This window comes from Syngnathus leptorhynchus, chromosome 2 (genome assembly GCF_054491065.1).
Source record: "Syngnathus leptorhynchus isolate UIUO chromosome 2, UIUO_Slep, whole genome shotgun sequence".
Classification (NCBI taxonomy): domain Eukaryota; kingdom Metazoa; phylum Chordata; class Actinopteri; order Syngnathiformes; family Syngnathidae; genus Syngnathus; species Syngnathus leptorhynchus.
In genome coordinates, this window is record NC_141196.1 from 25209874 (window position 1) to 25229076 (window position 19203).

Below are 19203 nucleotides of genomic sequence, written 5' to 3' on the forward strand. Positions count from 1 at the left end.
GATGGATGAATGAAGTTCTATATCGTTATATGGGCCTGTGGAATATTTTGAAGTGCAACCGCCGACGGTTATATAATATATATATTATACTAAGATTCAAGGTTAAAAAAGAATGCGTCTGACAATTACAGTAATATTTCATCTTGACATAAAGGACGATAAATGGATTTAATGAATTGGAGTGACACAGATGGTTTTATAAAAGTGTTGTTTATGTAATAGTTATTAGAATAACTCTGAAAGTTACGTCAGGCCCGTTCTCAGCTCTTCGTTTGTGTTTGTCACGTTAGCATACCTATCGTTTAGCCTGTTGTTGCTCGTTCATGTCTGTTCTTGGTGTTGGATTTGGTCGACTAAATTTGCCCCAAAATGCGACTTGTACTCCAGAGCGACTTATGTTTTTTATCACGTTATTGTGCATTTCATGGCTGATGCGACCTATAATCCGAAGTGACTTTTAGTCCGGAAAATATGGTAATAACATTTTTTATAACAAGGTACAAGTGTATTTACATACTGTTAATGTGTTTTTAGAAATCTTTATTGTAACAATTTTTATATGTAAAGGTACAAGTGTACACACTGCACTTGTGTGGACACTCCCTGCCTTCTGCTGGCGTGTGGGTAACTTCCGTGCCATAATTCCCCAAATTAGAAGTTTTATTTTGAATTAAAAAAAAAAATTTAATAAAAAAAAAAAAATAATTAGCGATGTAGTGAAACTGCAATAAACGAACTGCGATGTAGCGAGGGATTACTGTAGAAGGCTTGCGGAAGTCTCGCAAATGGCGGCGACATCCTGCTGACGCATCGCAGCCAGTGTGAGTTGGCTCATCGACTCCAATGCTTTCTATTCCTTGCAGCGTTCGGTGGACGACCACACCACAGCTGTTCTGCACCTGTTGTGAGTTAGGTGTAAGTCTACGTCTGTAGCGGCAGCCACACAATATTTACAGAATACTGGAATTTGGTCCACACAAAAGTGCCCCTTATTGTGCAGAAAATACAGTAATATGCTGTTTGAGCAGGCCTAATTTTAAGTAACCTGCAGGTGGCCTCAGCCATCCTCTACGCTGTGGTCTGCTGGGGTTAGTTGAGGGCAGTGGGCCAGTACAGACCGGGACAGGGGAAGACTAAATAAGATGGTCAGTAGATCCAGCTCTGTCCTGGACTGTCCCCTGGACTCCATTGAGGTTGTAGGTGAGAGGAGGACGTTAATTAAGATGAAATCCATCATGGACAACACCTCTCACCCCCTCCATGACATTGTGCGGTCCCTGAGCAGCTCCTTTAGCAGTAGACTATTACACCCACGATGTAGGAATGAAAGATTCCGCAGGTCCTTCATTCCCACTGCTGTCAGACTCTGGCGCCTGATAAAATTGTGTTTTGTCTATACCGCTACTAGTTGCACTTGTCCTTGTCTGTTATTTATCCTTTTTTTAAATTTGGCACTTGTATTCTTGCACTCTTGTACACTGCTGTGACAAGTAAATTTCCCCACTGTGGGATGAATAAAGTTCGATCATCATCATCGTTTACCTTGCCAAGCGATGCAAAGAGTCCAACCTTAGAATTACCACACTACACTAACCCGCGGGATGATGATGATGTTCGGTTGGAGACCCCGTTGATGACCCAGGACACGCTGGAGAGACTATGTCTCTCAGCTGCCCTGGGAACGCCTTGGGATCCCCGGGATGAGCTGGATGAAGTGGCTGGGGAGAGGGAAGTCTGGGAGTCCCTCCTAAAGCCGCTACCCCCGCGACCCAAGCGCAAGAAAATGGATGGATAATAATAATAATAATCATAATAATAATAATGATAGTTCTTATTAAAACAAACAATAGGGACCTTGCAGCGGTCGCTGCTAAGGCCCTAAAAAATTGCACTTTTCAGGCCATATTGCACAGCCCCAGGTAGTTAGTGGTATGTTGATTTTAGTCAATATGGCATAGGGAGATCTAGTATCATTAGTAATTTATTTAGTGGTGATTTTTCACTTGAAGAGTCAAGATACATACATATTGTGCATCATACGAGGGCTGTTCAGTGTTTACATCACTAACCATATCACTTGCAGAGATCCAGATAGCTTGGTTATTGGTAAGAAACAAGATTCAACTTATACCCTTTGACATCTCATTTACAAAACACTATAGTTTCCTTTTCTTTTCCTTCCCCACCTTGTCTTCATGTTTGCATGTGGCGTTATGACATCTGTGCATTTTTGTTTCTGCAGGTTTGGAAAGTATTTTTTTAAATTGGGAAATTTATACAAACTAACTTAAGCTTGAGTGACTGTTACTCTTTTTGTTGCTCACTTTTTTATTCGTTTCAGTTGGACATCGCTCTACACGACATACAACTCAAGTTAATTAAAAATAAAATTGTATGAAACCTTAGTTTTAATGAAGAAAGCAAAGCAGTGTCTTGCTCACAATGTTTTGTCAATGTTAGTGACTTTGAAACAAATCTTTTTAATTATACAAATCTTTTTAACATTTTTTAACAGTACTTTCCAAATGACTATAAAATCGATTTTAAAACAGTATTAAGCATGACATTAGCTTTATTCATCATCTTACAGGCAGTTATTGAAACCTGCATGTCCAGATTCAAGGATTAAACTACCCACCTCTTTCATTCAACAAGGCAGATTTCTTGAGAAAGAATTTCAAATATTCATGTACTAAGATAGAAACGTGTGTTCATTAATTAAAAGTGTATTCTGCCTCATACCCCTGTTTTTGTGATGTAGGGGGTGAAGAGGAACAAGTGGAAGAACCCAAAGAAGAAGTAGCTGCTGAACCAGCTTCTGACCGTGAGTTACACTGTAGTGAACGAAGTTGTGGAAATTGTTGTCAAGCTTGCTGAAGTTGTTGCTGAGATAGCAGAATCGGTTGCAGCAGCCACACAGCAAGTAGAGGTCATAGAAGATGAGGTGGTCCAAGTGTCTGAAGTTGTTGAGGAGACTGCCCACGTCATTGCAGAACAAGTTGCAGAGGATCCTGAAAGAAATGGTATGACTTCCTCACCTAAGGAAGCTACCTCTGAAGCCTGAGGTCTCTTCGTATTTGCAAAGGCGCACACATTCTCACATAGTATCTCTAAATTTGGTTTGATGGCTGCTAAAAGGTTGTATTCCTCGGAAAAAATAAACAATACATCGGAGTAGTCACAGCGCTTCACTTTTCATTTTTACACTAATGTAGCCCGATAATGAGCCGACAAACGTGTTGCAGACAAGTGTAGCGTTTAGTGTCTGATTTTGTGTTGTCTTGACATGTCGCAGCCCATGTAGTGTAAAATATTCTACAACTGGACAGCTGGCGTGTGGGATGGCTCATGACTATTACGATGAAAGTCTGGCATGGGAGAATTTCTATTCGTCCTGCTGCATACTGTGACACAACCTACGATGTTCTTTAAGTGGTTCGTGGGCATTTACCAATAGTGTGCTCCGACTTATGATGAGAGATTGGACATTGCATGCACAAACGGACAAACAAAATGGCATAAAAAAGAAAGGTCAGTATCTCAGTTGATTTCCCATGAGCTACAACTATGGAGGAAATATTTGTGACGCTATGGCTATGTCCTCAGCTATAGCTGATTAGCAAACGCAGTGTCATTAAACAAAGTTGAGGGCTCAAGTTCTTTCGGGAGAATAGACACTCCGTATGGCTTGTGTATATGTATGGATATGGGTTGAATGTGTAAAAGTTTTTTCACAGAATACAGTGATCCCTCGTTTTTCGCGGTACACCCAGAACCACCTGCGAAAAATGAAAATTCACAAAGTAGAAACAGTATATGCATTCTTTAGAAATTTAAATACCAGAGTATTGAAATTTCCAACACATAGTGTTTCTTGTTGGCCGCTAGAGGGCAAGAGTTTATTGTAAGTCAATTAAAAGTGTGGTTTACCTTGCCAAGCAATGCAAAGGATCCAACCTCAGAAGTACCACACTACACTAACCTGGGGGACATCATGCATAGCAAAATGATGATGATATAACTTTGAATAAAAATAAAAAGTGAGTCACGATTGCGCATGATTTTCGTGTTGCATTGTGGTCCAGTACACAATGTTAAAGCTTTTTAAACCCTCCCCAATACTTTTACGTGACATAAACCTTTCTTATCTCTTAATAAAAATTCACACACGGTTCTATGCATGTATCGTACCTTTACAGTAAATAAAAGAACAAACATTCGATATTTTTACATGTCCCAACTCCTTCTTCACCTCTCGCGTGGCCTGCAGCCTCCTGCGCTTGAACTCAGTCACGTTCAGTGACGCACTTTGCTCAGAGGCACGCCCCGCGCTATCAGGACTCATTGCCACTGTCTTACCTCTGGATGGCAGTGCTTTTGTCCTCAGTGAAGCACATTGCTCAGAGGCATGCCTTGCGCTATGAGCGCTCATTGTCGCTGTCCCGACTCTTTCTGGACGTCGGTGCTTTTATCAAAAGTGCGTGGCTGTATCACGTCTCCGCTGTCATCCTGCTGGCCGGCTGACACGCCTTCCGCTCTAGACGGGGGTACACATCGCCAAAACTGCGAATACTAATCTGCGCTGATCGCCATCATCTGTCCTCTGTTACCCTCCGATTAGGTCGTGTATATAGACGCTGTTCTACGTTGGTCAGTCATCGCCGTTATGCCTGCCACCTGATTGCCGTTTTCCTGATCCACTGTGTAGCGTTACGCTCGACTGGTTGTCTGCCTTGACACGCACGCCTTCCGCCTGAGTTTCGTTTGCCTGATCCGCTGCGTAACGAGATGCCACCACGACGCATGACGTGAGTTTGCTGACCGCCTTAGTCACTTTGTGCATCCTCTCTGCTGGCGTTCTAGCCTCCATTTTCCTCTCTTTGCATTCCCTAAATAAACAGTCCGTGTTGCACATGGTTGTCCTGCCTCGTTCGTGACAGGCTGGCTGGCATGCTCAGGGGCACGCCCCGCGCTAGCATGTATTGAAATGCCATTCTCCAGTCACTTCTAAACCCCCCATGTAGCGCATTCCTGAAAGGTAAAGCGTGAAGTGGCAAAGGATCACTATTATTATACTCTCTGTTGGTGAAACTATAGTCACGTGCTGACAGACTATTTTCGTGTTATTTCTTTCTCTTTGCCTTTTGAGTCGAGAAAAATGCACGCACGTTATGCCTGAGTTGACATGACTGACAGCTGCTTGTCCTACTGCCATGTCATACCTGCGCCAATAGACTATCTTGTGGGAAGCACGCAGCAATTGGACAGGGTCCGGTTGGTGACTGGTGGTGTTTGACATGATGCCACTCCAAAACACAGAACTTTATCTTGTAGTCTGACAGTGTGACCGTCGTGAACGACAAAAAAAGTCATGTAGTCTGAGAAGGGCATTATTTGTATACGATAATGCAGGCATGAGAATCTAAGAGATTTACAACCCTTTGAAGGTACATATTAGTGAGGTTTTAAAGTCCTTTTCTCTGTGCGTCTGTTAAGTGTCGCCACCTGTTATATTTTGTCCTGTTTTTTTTTATCATTAATGCTCGGCATACTAATAGTATTTACCAGGGAGCTGCCTTCTAAGTTTAACCATTTAATATATGCCATAAAGATCGAGTTAGAGCTGTGGAGCCTTCTCTGCAAGATTGCGGAAGAAGGTCTAACCCCCAACTTCAAGATCCCTATTCTTATACTACTCTTGGCCGCCCTCCTGCAACCCTAGCCTGTGTGATGATGTGTGACCTTGCAGTCTTAACTGAAATCAACTCAACAATGTATGTGCAAAGTTTGTCATAGAGAAGGGGAAAGCCAGTGAAAGCAAGAGAAAGGTCACAGCAAGATATCGGCATAGCTCAAGCTCTACCTAGCTAATCACATGTGCCAAATAGGCCTATTTTAATGCATCCATGAAAGGTGACTGCCATTGCCATTCAGTGTGTATTAATTGGTTACGTTAAAGCAGTGTTTCCCAACCTTTTTTCATTCACGGCACACCTTTTCATTGGAAAAAATCTCAAGGCACACCGCTAACAAAAATCTGTTAAGCTTCTATATTAAAATCAGGTAGATTACAACGAAAGACGTAAAGTCCTATTCCTATATATGTATGGAGGGTCGAATAAGTGAATAATAATAAATACTAAATATTCTTTAAATTGTATTTCTTTTTTTAAATAAAAGTGACAGTTTTTTTTAAAAAGGTTTTAGACAGTGCAAGGAATAAACTATTGAAAGTGATTGTGATTAAAATCCAAAAGAATCAACATGACTTTGTTTACTGTTTTAGACTAGCTCTATAAATATTGCAACAATAAGAACAAAGTCACTTTTAAAGACGCTCTGCTGTTCTGACAGCAGCTGAGTGGCTATCACAGTCGAAATGTCTCGACTTGACCTTGAATTTTATGTAGGTGAAAAAAACCCAATCCAGGTTCTCCGGTTGAACTGCATGCTCTGATTTCCATCGGACCACAAACACACCACAGCCGTCATAATGTCACTGTTAGTAAAAGCACACAGCAACACACACATGAACTGAATATGTATGTGCCGATGCAATACAATCAGACTCACACAACATGAAATCTCAAGCGTCTCCGATTTGCCACGCATGCACGATGAGCAAGTGGCTCACCGGGCCTTGAGCTAACTGACCAGTGGTTTGGCGATCCTGTTTACAATGCGCTCCGTAATTAATATTGGACGATTTCCCACGGCACACCTGAACATCTCTCACGGCACACCAGTCTGGCGCAGCACAGTGGTTGGGAAACACTGAGTTAAAGTACTCTTGCTGCTACAAATGGACACGTTCAAATTAGTTGGTGCTAAATTTGCCTCGTTTTTATTGACATTCATGTCTATTAACCTCATTTAATGCTTAGAATATCTGTTTGATGTATATCAGGGGTGTCCAAACCTTTTGCAAGGAGAACCAGATTTGATAAAGTGAAGGGGCCCGGGGCCAATAGTTTTTTCGGACATTTTTTAACGACAAGGATTTCATGTAAATACACACTGTGATAAAACAAATTTCATTGTCCCTTTTGTCTTTATTTTTAAATGACAAAATAACCAAATATAAGCCACTCAGGCAGATGTGAACAACTCTAAAAACAGTTTAAAATTATTTTTGCCTCATGAACATTTTAAACAGGAGTTATAAATAATGCAAAGTTGGCTGTTATCATTAAAACTTAAAACAAGTGAATTTTGCTGTTGTCATTTACAATATCTTTGTAATAGTAAAGTAATAGTTTGTGTCACGTCTACAGGTTCATAACATCAACAGTATTAGCATGGCCACTTTGTAATATTTAATATTAAGTAATATTTACTTTTTATTTACTTTTGACTCACAGCCCCGTGTGAAGAATCACTGTTGTGATGCCAGTTCAGTTTGGAGCTGTTTCACTTTATCAGTGCGGTCACTCCCTCTTAGCTTGTCGTATGTGTTAGCATGTTTAGTTTGACAGTGTCTCTTTAGGTTGAAATCCCTAAACAAGGCAACCATCTCTTTATAAATTAGACAAACACAATTGCCTTGATTTTCAGTGAAGAAGTGTTGTAATTTCCATTTCTCTTGAAAGCGACGGCCCTCAACTTTCCTTGTTTTCTTTGCAGTCGCCATGGCAGAAATGAGATGAGAGGGGTGATAATAGGAGGCCACCTTTTGTTAATAGGAGGATTTACAGTTTCAAGTTTCATGATTTTTTTAATTCAGTTTGACAGTGCAGGCGGGCCATAAATAATACATTACAAGACTGAAGCTGGGGCTGTATGAAATTTGACAGGTGGCCGGATTTGGACATGCCTGATGAACATGATAAGCACATCAAACTGCATCACATGGTGCTGGTTCAGCCATGTCTCCCCCCCCCCCCCCCCCCCCCCCCAAAAAAAAAATCATGAAAACTAAAATCCTGAAAAACAGTTTGCCGCTATATCGCCACAATTGAGAAGCAAATAGTCTTGCATTTTTTCGGCAATGGTGTACCGGAAGATGTATATCATCATACTTAGTGACTGTTGATAAGGGGTCAAGCTCCTGCTTATCAGTCATGCTATAACTTCATTTGAGTCTAGGAATGAGAGTTCTACTGAGGTAAACCTACTAATTATGTCCAAGAATAATGTCCATGGTGCTGAAGAGATTACTTGAGTGTAGAGGGTTGGAAAAAATGTGATAAAGAACCGACAGGTAGGTTTTTATCGGCACCAATGTTTTCTTTTTCTTTTTTTAAACATCCACCTATCCAACTCAAGACATTGTCCTGTTTCAACAAGCTATCCTTTACCACCATATGCCCCATCTTTAATTTCATTGTTTTTTTACTGTTGTTGGGGGTAATTTTTAGATAGAGTTTTGTGTGTGTAATGACCGCAAATTCTACTTGGGCGTAACCAACGACACTTTTTGTTGGGGATCCTGAGAACTTAAAGGCGGTTGGCTCAGACCATAGGTGAGGGTAGGAGCATAGATCTACCAGTAAATTTAGAGCTTTGCCTTTTGGCTCAGCTCTCTCTTCATCACAATGGACCGGTACAGAGTCCCCATCACAGCAGACACTGCACTAATCCGCCTGTCGATCTCACGGTCCATCCTGCCCTCACTCATGAGGATGGAGCGTAATAGAATCTCCACTTCAAAGTCTTGAACTCCTCCACTTGGGGCAGGATTTCATCCCCGATCCGGAGAGAGCATTCCACCCTTTTCTGACTGAGGACCATGGTCTCAGATTTGGATCTACTGACTTTCATCCCAACCGCTTCACACTCGGCTGCGAACCGCTCCACTGAGAGCTGGAGATCACGGCTTGCAGAAGCCAACAGCACCACATCGTCTGCATTAAGCAGAGATGCAATGCTGAGATCCCCAAACCAGACACCTTCAACGCCTCGGCTGCGCCTAGAAATTCTGTCCATAAAAGTCATGAACAGAATCGGTGACAAAGGGCGCCTTTGGCGGAGTCCAACCCTCACTGGGAAAATGTTTACTTACTCCCGGAAATGCTGACCAAACTCTGGCATCGGTGATACAGGAACCGAACCGCCCTTATGAGTTGGCTCGGCACCCCGTGCTCCCGAAGCACCCTCCACCGAATCTCCCGAGGGACACGGTCGAACGCCTTCTCCAAGTCCACAAAACACGTGGACTGGTTGGGCGAACTCCCATGCATCCTCGAGGATCCTGCCGAGGGTGTAGAGCTGGTCCACTGTTCCATGCCCAGGATGAACACCACACTGCTCCTCCTGAATCTGAGATTCTACCTCCTGATGAACCCTCCTCTCCAGCACCCCTGAATAGACCTTACCAGAGAGGCTGAGGAGTGTGATTCTTCTGTAGTTGGAACACACCCTCCGGTTCCCCCTTCTTAAAAAGGGGGACCACCACCCCAGTCTTCCAATCCAGAGGCACTGTCCCCAATATCCACGCAATGCAGTAGAGGCATGTCGGCCAGGACAGACCCAAAACATCCAGAGCCTTTAAGAACTCCGGGCAGATCTCATCCACCCCAGGGCCTCTCCTCCGAGGAGCTTTTGAACTAGCTCGGTGACTTCGACCCCAGAGATTATAGAGCCCACCACAGATTCTCCAGGCCCTGCTTCCGCAATGGAGTATTCTCCCCACCGATTCATGACGTCCCAAGTTGAGGTCAGGAGCACACCGTCTCCACTGTAAACAGTGTTAACTGTACACTGCTTCCTTCTCCTAAGACGCTGGATGGTGGACCAGAATTTCCTCGAAGCCGTCCAGAAGTCATTTTCCACGGCCTCGCCGAACTCCTCCCATGCCCGGCTTTTTGCCTCAATCCTCCCAATCACGCCCTTCCAGGTCTTACTGTCATTGTCCATGTGAGCATTGAAGTCACCCAGCAGAACGATGGAGTCCCCAGAAGGAGCACTCTCCAGCACTCCAAAAAGGGTGGGTACTCTGAGCTACTGTTTGGTGCATAGACACAAACAACAGTCAGGACCTGTCCCCCCACCAGAAGGTGAAGGGAGGTTACCCTCTCGTTCACCGGGGTGAGCCCCAATGTGCAGGCGCTCAGCGCGGGGGTCAATAAGTATGCTCACACCTCCTCGATGCCTCTCTCTGTGGGCAACTCCAGAGTGGAAGAGTGTCCAGCCCCTCTCCAGAGGACTTGTGCCAGAACCTAAACTGTGTTTGGAGGCAAGGAGAGTCAGAACTTTTCTGCCTCACACACCAGTTTGCGCCCCTTTTCTACCAGAAAGGTGACATTCCATGTCCCAAGAGCTAGCTCCTGTCTCCAGGGATCAGATCAAAGTCAAAGTCTGCTTTATTGTCAATTTATTCATGTTAAGACACACAAAGAGATCGAAATTACGTTTCCCACCGTCCCACGGTGACTAGACACATTAGACAACACATACAAGCAAATAGCACAAAGAGTAAAAACGAATAGACAAGAGCGATGAATAAGTAATAAGCAAATAACCCAATAAATAAACAATAAATAAATAAATAGACAAATAAGAGGAGCAAAATGGAGCAACCGTGCATACAGCAGACAGCCAGAATATAGCGCAAAAAACAGGACGTTATGCACTCGAGGGGGGAGAGAAGTCAGGATCCTGACAGCTTGGAGTATGAAGCTGTTGGTGAGTCTGGTGGTGCGGGAGCGCAGGCATCTGTACCTCTTCCCAGAGGGCAGAAGATCAAACAAAGTGAGCGGGGTGACTCACATCACACATAATCGCGGTCGCCTTGCGGGAGAGACGAGAGGCATAAACGTCCTTCAGGGAGGGGAGTGTCAAGTCAAGTCAAGTTTATTTGTATAGCCCTGAATCACAAGCAGTCTCAAAGGGCTTCACATAGACAATCAATTGACAATTATTCTCAAAGCATCCCCTGATCTTTGGCTCCCAAAAGGGCAAGGAAAAACTCAAAAACCCCTACCAGGGGAAAAATGAGAAACCTTGAGAAGGGACCACAGATGGAAGGATCCCCCTTTCAGGATCACCAGGCTGCAATGGATGCAAAGAGGGCACATAAAATACATAATATGGACATCAAAAAGTGGATGTCCAGGCCAAAGCGAAGAGCTGTCGGAGGTGCCTTCGATTGTCCTGGCAGTGTCCTCTAGGAGGGTATTCCGCTGCAGTTCCCTCATGCTGAATTGGTCCACGAGAATCTAGATAGCCGTCATCAGCTTGGGTGTCACCTAACCACCTCCCCAGCCGGGGAGGGGTGGGGGGAGTGGGGTCGGGGAGAGGGAGCAAAACAAACTCCAGCCAAATCGGCTACTACAGGTTAATTAAAGGCCATATCATAGAAATACGTCTTTAAACGTGTCTTAAATGTTTCTACTGAGGTAGCAGTTCTAATATCCATTGGTAGGGCATTCCAGAGCTCTGGAGCCCGAATAGAAAATGCTCTAGCCCCTGCAGACATTTTCTTGGCCCTCGGTGTCACTAAAAGACTAGCGTTTTGCGAACAAAGGTTACAAGACGGAACATAAGGAACAACTAAGTCGACGAGATATGAAGGCGCTAAGCCATGCAATGATTGACCGCGATTGTGTGTGATGTGAGTCAACCCGCTCACTCTTTGTCTGATCTTCTGCCCTCTGGCAAGAGGTACAGATGCCTGCGCTCCCGCACCACCAGACTCGCCAACAGCTTCGTACTCCAAGCTGTCAGGATCCTGAATTCTCTCCCCCCTCCACCCTCGGCTGCATGACCTCCTGTTCTTTTGCGCTATATTCTGGCTGTCTGCTGTATGCACGCTTGCTCCATTTTGCTCCTCTATCTATTTTCTCATTTATTGTTTATTTATTTGGGTTTTTTGCTTATTACTTGTTCATCGCTCTTGTCTATTAGTTTTTACTCTTTGTGCTATGTGCTTGTATGTGTTGTGTAATGTGTCTAGTCATCGTGGGACGGTGGGAAACGTAATTTTGATCTCTTTGTGTGTCTTAACATGTGAAGAAATTGACAATAAAGCTGACTTCGACTTTTGACTTTGACTAGAGCTCAGAGGACGCATTGCGTCTCGGTGCGTCCTGTCTGATAGATATGAATGAAACCAGCTTAGTGCTGACCCCGAAATACCAACACAACTTTTAAGACGCTCTAATAAAATATCGAAGTCTACAGTGTCGAAGGCACAATACCGATGACGTGTTTGAATCCATAGCTATGAGGAGATCATTAATCACTTTAGCAAGTGCTGTCTCAGTGGAATGATTAGCTCTAAAACCAGACTTAAAACCAGACTGAAAAGATTCATATCGATTATTAGCGACCATGTAATCAATAAGCTGCTGCGCTACTACCTTTTCAAGAAGTTTTGCTATGAATGGGAGATTTGAAACTGGCCTATAATTACTGAGACAGTCCGGGTCAAGATTTGGTCGCTTAAGTAGCGGTTTAATGATAGCGGTTTTAAAGGCTGTTGGCACTATCCCAGAGGAGACAGACAGTGATTCGTTCACTCACAGATTTGTTCGTTGGTGAACAGGAAATGCAATTCACGACTCGTTCGTGAACGGGAAGTTACTGCGAGGACGCACCAGCTTCAATGGGCATTACCGACACCTACTGTTTGAAGTTATATGAACGGTAAAAAATGAACGAATCACTTTAGGAATTGATTCGTTCACTCTTGTTCACTGAAAAGAGTCGTTCTTTTTGAACGACTCGTTCACTCACGAGCCAACACTACTGTAACTGAGAAGCAGTTCTGTTGAAATATGGAGGATATGCAGTTCACACAACAGTCTCCCCCCTCGAGGAGACATTTTTTAAATGATAATTTACTGTCATTTATTGAGACGATTTTTTTGAATGATCTCGTGATGGGTCCGGCGACACCGATGCGTCGGCGCATGTGTTAAGCTCGTAGAGTGAAGCCCCGTGTCGGGCGCGTATAGCTTTAAAAAGGTCACGCGACCGAACGAGCAGTAGTATAGACCAGGAAGCGCGCCAAAATTCTGTTAAAGGAAGCGCATTGTCAACGGGATGGATCTGCTAAAACAATATCTGATCTTTTGCGGTCCCCAAGGCAGAGACTGGGACAATCAAAAGACCCACTACACTGCACTCCAGCCTCATCTGTGCCGTGTAAGTGGCTGTTTTCAACGTCGGGAGAAATTGTGTCCAAAAACCGCAACAGGCTTACTTTTAAGACATTGGAAAAACTTAACAAAAAACTTAACAAATCCCAGTGCATCCTCTTACATGTTCACATTATTGATTGACTGTAACAAAGAAATTATATATATATATATATATATATATATATATATATATATATATATATATATATATATATATATATATATATATATATATATATATATATATATAAAAAATATGTAATTACTTAAATGAATTAATGTATATACTAGGTCATCAAATCAGTGTCAGTTGAGTCTGTCAACTACGATGCCTGTAGTATTTTTAAGGTCCAGCCGGTGTCGCGGGTGTCAGCAGTCAGCGACACTGTCAATACAGTTTGCCAATGTGTCGGGACGACATACGACGCCTCATGGACCCATCATTCAATGATCTATTGAAAAGACTTTTTCAGATACATTTTCTGTGTTTACTATGAGATTTTGTGCCAAGCGCTTGATATTCTGATAATGGGGTTTGGCCTACGTGACGTCACAGCGGTCGACGCTTTGACCCGCAGTGTCTGTTTTGCTACGAGACTGCGCACTAGAAAGCTACATTGATGGTAGCAAAGTACTGATACAAACCAAAACATAAGTAAGGCATGCATACGACCTAGTAATCCGGAATCTAACCCGGTTTTCAGGATCGTCTGCACATTGTTTCGAGTGGCAGAGGGATTAGAAAACATTGTTTAGAAAGGAGAAATTGGCTTTTCTTGTGCTGTCAATTTACGGCTAAATCAGGCCCAGGTTACGTTAGCTGTGGAGCGTCCTTATTGATTGCACAGCATAGCAAGGTAAGATGAAGGCAATTAATACACTGATGAATTGCAATTGCACGTTACAATTACCTGAAATAGATTATTTTGCTGCTCTTACTCACCAAGGACTTCTGTTTTATATGACGGTATTTAGCAACTAAGGAAGCTAATTGCTAATGCTAACACCGCTACGTTACGTGGGCTCACTACAAATTAATTTAGACTTAACTCATAAATATCTTATGTCAACATTTGGTACAGCTATCAAGTAAAATAGAGTTGTAGCACTCGTAGCTTAGTTGGCAAACCCTTGTTACATCCTTGCCAAGTAGTTGCTGATGTTGGATCGGTGTCAGGTTGCAACAGAATCATGCTGTACGTACAAAAAGTAAACATTAAGTTGCGATAGACTTAGTCGTTGTTTTCCTTGCTCAACGACTGACACCTTGAACAAAACGCAACATTGTTCATAAATTAAGTGCTAATATACTTGGTGAATTGCTGTTATTGTTTGTATAATTTGTAACTAATGCCAGTAAAGATGCCAGGTGCACTCACGGTGAATTGTTAATTTTAGTTGACATTATCCAGATTTCAGAGCCCTCCATCGGGTACGTTAATATTATTTACTTTTGAAAATAATATTGTATTGGTAAATTTGCGTTTATTGTGCAGAATCCGGATCTTGTGTGTGTTGATGATGATGATGATGGAACTTTATTCATCCCACAGCGGGGAAATTTACTTGTAACAGCAGCGCATACGAGTGCAAGAACACAAGTGCCAACATTTCAAAAAAGGATAAATAACAGACAAGGACAAAGACAAGTGCCGCTTGCAGAGACGGAACAATTTTATCAGGTGCAACACATGTTGTAATCTGACAGCAAAGGGAATGAAGGACCTGCGGAATCGTTCCTTTCTACTCCGTGGGTGTAAAAGTCTGCTGCTAAAGGAGCTGCTCATGGACCGCACAATGTCATGGAGGGGGTGAGAGGTGTTGTCCATGGTGTTTGTACAGTAGGATGAAAAATAAGTGAACCTTTTGTGGTGGTCATGCACATCTGCATAAATGGATCATAAAATCTTCATCCAAATCACTAGAATGAGCAGGATGCTTAAACTAATACCACTCAAACGTCCGTCCATCCATCCATCCATCCATCCATCCATCCATCCATCCATCCATCCATCCATCCATCCATCCATCCATCCATCCATCCATCCATCCATTTTCTTTACCGCTTGTCCCCTTGGGGATTGCGGCCTATCCCAGCAGTCATCAAGCAGTAGGCGTGGGACACCCTGAACCAGTTGCCAGCCGATTACCACTGAAACACTAATATTTTATTGAAAACATTTGCATGTTCACAGGTCAGGACAGGAGGCAAAAGTAAACCCTAGGATTTATTAACTGCTTGACTCTGGTTTGGCAGTAATAACTTGAATAAAATCTTTCCTGTAGTTGCAGATCAGGTCTGCACAACTATGAGGAGGAATTTTGAACCATTCCTCTACACAATTGTTGCAGCTCCGCAAGGTTCTCTAATATGTCTGGTGTGAATAGCTCTTAAGGTCATGCCACGCCATTTCAGTTGGGTTGAGGTCAGGACTTTATTTATAAACGTGTGTAATGCTGGAAAAGTTGACAAAAGTATCTCTGAATTCTTTATGTTCATCAATATACAATTAGAAAAAGTGCCAATTAATGGAGAAAGTTCAGCATTGTTGCTTCTCTTCCATAGAGTGTCCATCCTATAGAGATGACTGCAAGAGCTCAGCGCAGAATGCTCAGTGAGGTAAAAAGAAAAAAGAACCCGCGTGTCAACTCATGATTTACAGAAATCACTGGCACATGCCAACATCTCTGTTGACAGATTTACCATTAAGGCCTAAAGTCCCTGGCAGAACATGCCTAAGGGCCACTTTAGAAGCACTCCCGAAAACCTGAAGTGTTTCCTGGAAGTTCAACAATATTGTCAATGCCTACTAAATAATTAATATCTCAGCCCTGTAGCTGATAATTAATAATAATTCCAGAAACATTTGAGAGCTTACCGTCGTGGTTTTCATCAAACCTGAGTTAATTTATATAAGTATTCAGTATACCGTAATTTTCGGACTATAAATCACGTTTTTTTTTCTTAGTTTGGGTGGGGGGGCGACTTATACTGAGGAGCCACTTATGTGAATTTTTTCAAAAATTTTCAAAATTTTCGTTGATTGACTTTGTAGTCGTGTCATTAGAATTGCGGCCGCATGTTTTGGACACTCGGGTGAAGAGAGGGGCGGAGCTGTCAACTGATCACCACCTGGTGGTGGGTTGGCTCCGATGGTGGGGGAAGATGCCGGTCCGACCTGGCAGACCCAAACGCTCTGTGAGGGTCTGCTGGGAACGTCTGGCAGAATCCCCTGTCAGGAAGAGCTTCAACTCACACCTCCGGCAGAGCTTTTCCCACGTCCCGGGGAAGGCGGGGGACATTGAGTCCGAGTGGACCATGTTCCGCGCCTCCATTGTTGAGGCAGCCGACCGGAGCTGTGGCCGCCTGTCGTGGCGACAATCCCCGAACCCGCTGATGGACACTGGCGGTAAGGGATGCCGTCAAGCTGAAAAAGGAGTCCTATAGGGCCGTTTTGGCCTGCGGGACTCCGGAAGCAGCTGACAAGTACCGGATGGCCAAGCGGAACGCGGCTTCGGCGGTTGCTGAGGCAAAAACCCGGGCGTGTGAGGAGTTTGGCGAGGCCATGGAGAATGACTTCCGGACAGCTTCGAGGAAATTCTGGTCCACCATCCGGCATCTCAGGAGTGGGAAGCAATCCACGGTCAACACTGTTTACAGTGGAGATGATCTGCTGCTGACCTCGACTCGGGATGTCGTGAGTCGGTAAGGGGAATACTTCGAAGACCTCAATTCCACCGACACACCTTCCATTGTGGAAGCAGGGCCAGAAGACTCTGAGGCGGACTCTCCAATCTCGGAGGTCGAAGTCACTGAGGTAGTTAAAAAACTCCTCGGTGGCAAGGCCTGGATGTTGTGGGGCTGTCATGGCTGACACGCCTCTACAGCATTGCGTGGACATCGGGGACGGTGCCTCTGGATTGGCAGACTGGGGTGGTGGTTCCCCTCTTTAAGAAGGGGGACCGGAGGGTGTGTTCCAATTACAGGGGAATCACACTCCTCAGCCTCCCTGGTAAGGTCTATTCAGGGGTGCTGGAGAGGAGGATTCGTCGGGAGGTCGAGCCTCGGATTCAGGAGGAGCAGTGTGGCTTTCGTCCTGGCCGTGGAACAGTGGACCAGCTCTACACCCTCGGCATTTCCTCGAGGGTGCATGGGAGTTCGCCCAACCAGTCCGCATGTGTTTTGTGGACTTGGAGAAGGCGTTCGACCGTGTCCCTCGGGAGGTTCTGAGGAGGGTGCTTCGGGGTGCCGAGCCAACTGATAAGGGCGGTTCGGTCCCTGTATCACCGATGCCAGAGTTTGGTCCGCATTTCCGGCAGTAAGTCTGATTCGTTCCCAGTGAGGGTTGGACTCCGCCAAGGCTGCCTTTTGTAACCGATTCTGTTAATAATTTTTATGGACAGAATTTCAGCCGAAGCGTTGAGGGGGTCCGGTTTGGGGACCTCAGCATCGCGTCACTGCTTTTTGCAGATGACGTGGTACTGTTGGCTTCTTCAGGCCGTGATCTCCAGCTCTCACTGGAGCGGTTCGCAGCCAAGTGTGAAGCGGTCGGGATGAGGGTCAGCACCTCCAAATCTGAGTCCATGGTCCTTGGTCGGAAAAGGGTGGAATGCCCTCTCCGGATCGGGGATGAGATCCTGCCTCAAGTGGAGGAGTTCAAGTATCTTGGGGTCTTGTTCACGAGTGAGGGCAGGATGGAGCGCGAGATCGACAGGCGGATCGGTGCAGCTTCGGCAGTAATGCGGACACTGACCACGGTCCGTCGTGGTGAAGAGAGAGCTGACCCAAATGGCAAAGCTCTCGATTTACCGGTCTATCTACGCGCCTACCCTCACCTATGGTCACGAGCTATGGGTCGTGACCGAAAGAACGAGATCCAGGATACAAGCAGCCGAAATGAGTTTCCTTCGCAGGGTGTCCGGGCTCTCCCTTAGAGATAGGGTGAGAAGCTCGGTCATCCGGGAGAGATTCGGAGTAGAGCCGCTGCTCCACGTTGAGAAGAGCCAGATGAGGTGGCTCGGGCATCTCATCAGGATGCCTCCTGGACGCCTCCCTGGGGAGGTGTTCCAGGCATGTCCCCACCGGTAGGAGATCCCGTGGACGACCCAGGACGCGCTGGAGAGACTATGTCTCTCGGCTGGCCTGGGAACGCCTTGGGATCCCTGGGATGAGCTGGATGAAGTGGCTGGGGAGAGGGAGTTCTAGTAGTCCTTCCTAAAGCTGCTGCCCCCGCGACCTGACCCCGGATAAGCGGAAGAAGATGGATGGATGGAATTTTCAAAATTAAAAAAAAAGGGAAACCACGATAAACGAACCGCGATGTAGCAAGGGATTGCTGTAATTTGAATTTCAAGTGACGTTAGCAGCACGGCGGTTGTTTACATAAAGGACAAAGATTTGATCACGGGATGACGAAGATGACGAAGGGCCCCACGTACTACCGGCATCATTGGCGGCTTTGTTTGTAAGTGACACGGAGGACGAAGAGTTTTAAGGATTTAATGATTTGGAGTGACACAGAAGGTTTGAAAAACTATTATGGCTTTTACCCACGCCCGGTCCGACTCGACGAAGCTCTCTTTCACATCCGTGGATGGAAATCGAGGGCCGGCGCTCGGCCGGGTGGCTGTCCGGGGACGGTGGATGGGGCTCGGACATGGCTTTTACGCACGCCCGGTCATACGCTACGGAGCTTTCTTTCACCTCCGTGGATGGGAGTTCAGTAGTTGTTGCCTCGTTGAACTCTTGTTTTGTTAAATAGCGAGCCATTTACCAAACCCACGTCTTTGCTTGTACTTTGTTATTGCTACAATATAGTTATATACTAGATCTGTGGAATAACAACGAGGCTGACGTCAGGGCCCATGCGCGGCGTTGTTGACAAAGGACGAGGAATTTTATCGATGGATTTAATGATTTGGAGTGACACAGATGGTTTGATAATATTGTTGTAATATGATAGTTATTTGAAATATACTTTATATATCGTTATATGGGTCTGTGGAATAATTAGAAATGCAAATCACGATGAGTCCGACGGCGCGCTTATGCGGCATTGTTAACATAAAGGATGATCGATTGATTTAATGAATTGGAGTGACACAGATGGTTTTATAAACA

The 19203-nt window shown here is 44.6% G+C and overlaps 1 protein-coding gene across 20 annotated transcripts in view; it reads left to right on the top strand.

Annotated features, from left to right (window-relative positions):
- Positions 1-19203, top strand: part of LOC147061333 (ETS-related transcription factor Elf-2-like) — a 100184-nt gene that overhangs the window by 13297 nt on the left and 67684 nt on the right. For 8 of the 20 annotated variants that reach the window (XM_085932792.1, XM_085932782.1, XM_085932800.1 and 5 more), the window contains 2 exons: positions 2762-2824; positions 2910-3023. The gene's annotated coding sequence lies outside the window, so the exon portion shown is untranslated. Of the gene's footprint in view, positions 1-900; positions 916-2761; positions 2825-2909; positions 3024-4487; positions 4809-12920; positions 13087-13477; positions 13940-14635; positions 14894-15648; positions 15703-19203 lie in introns of those variants that run through there. The other 12 variants (XM_085932640.1, XM_085932660.1, XM_085932722.1 and 9 more) reach the window with 11 other exon arrangements.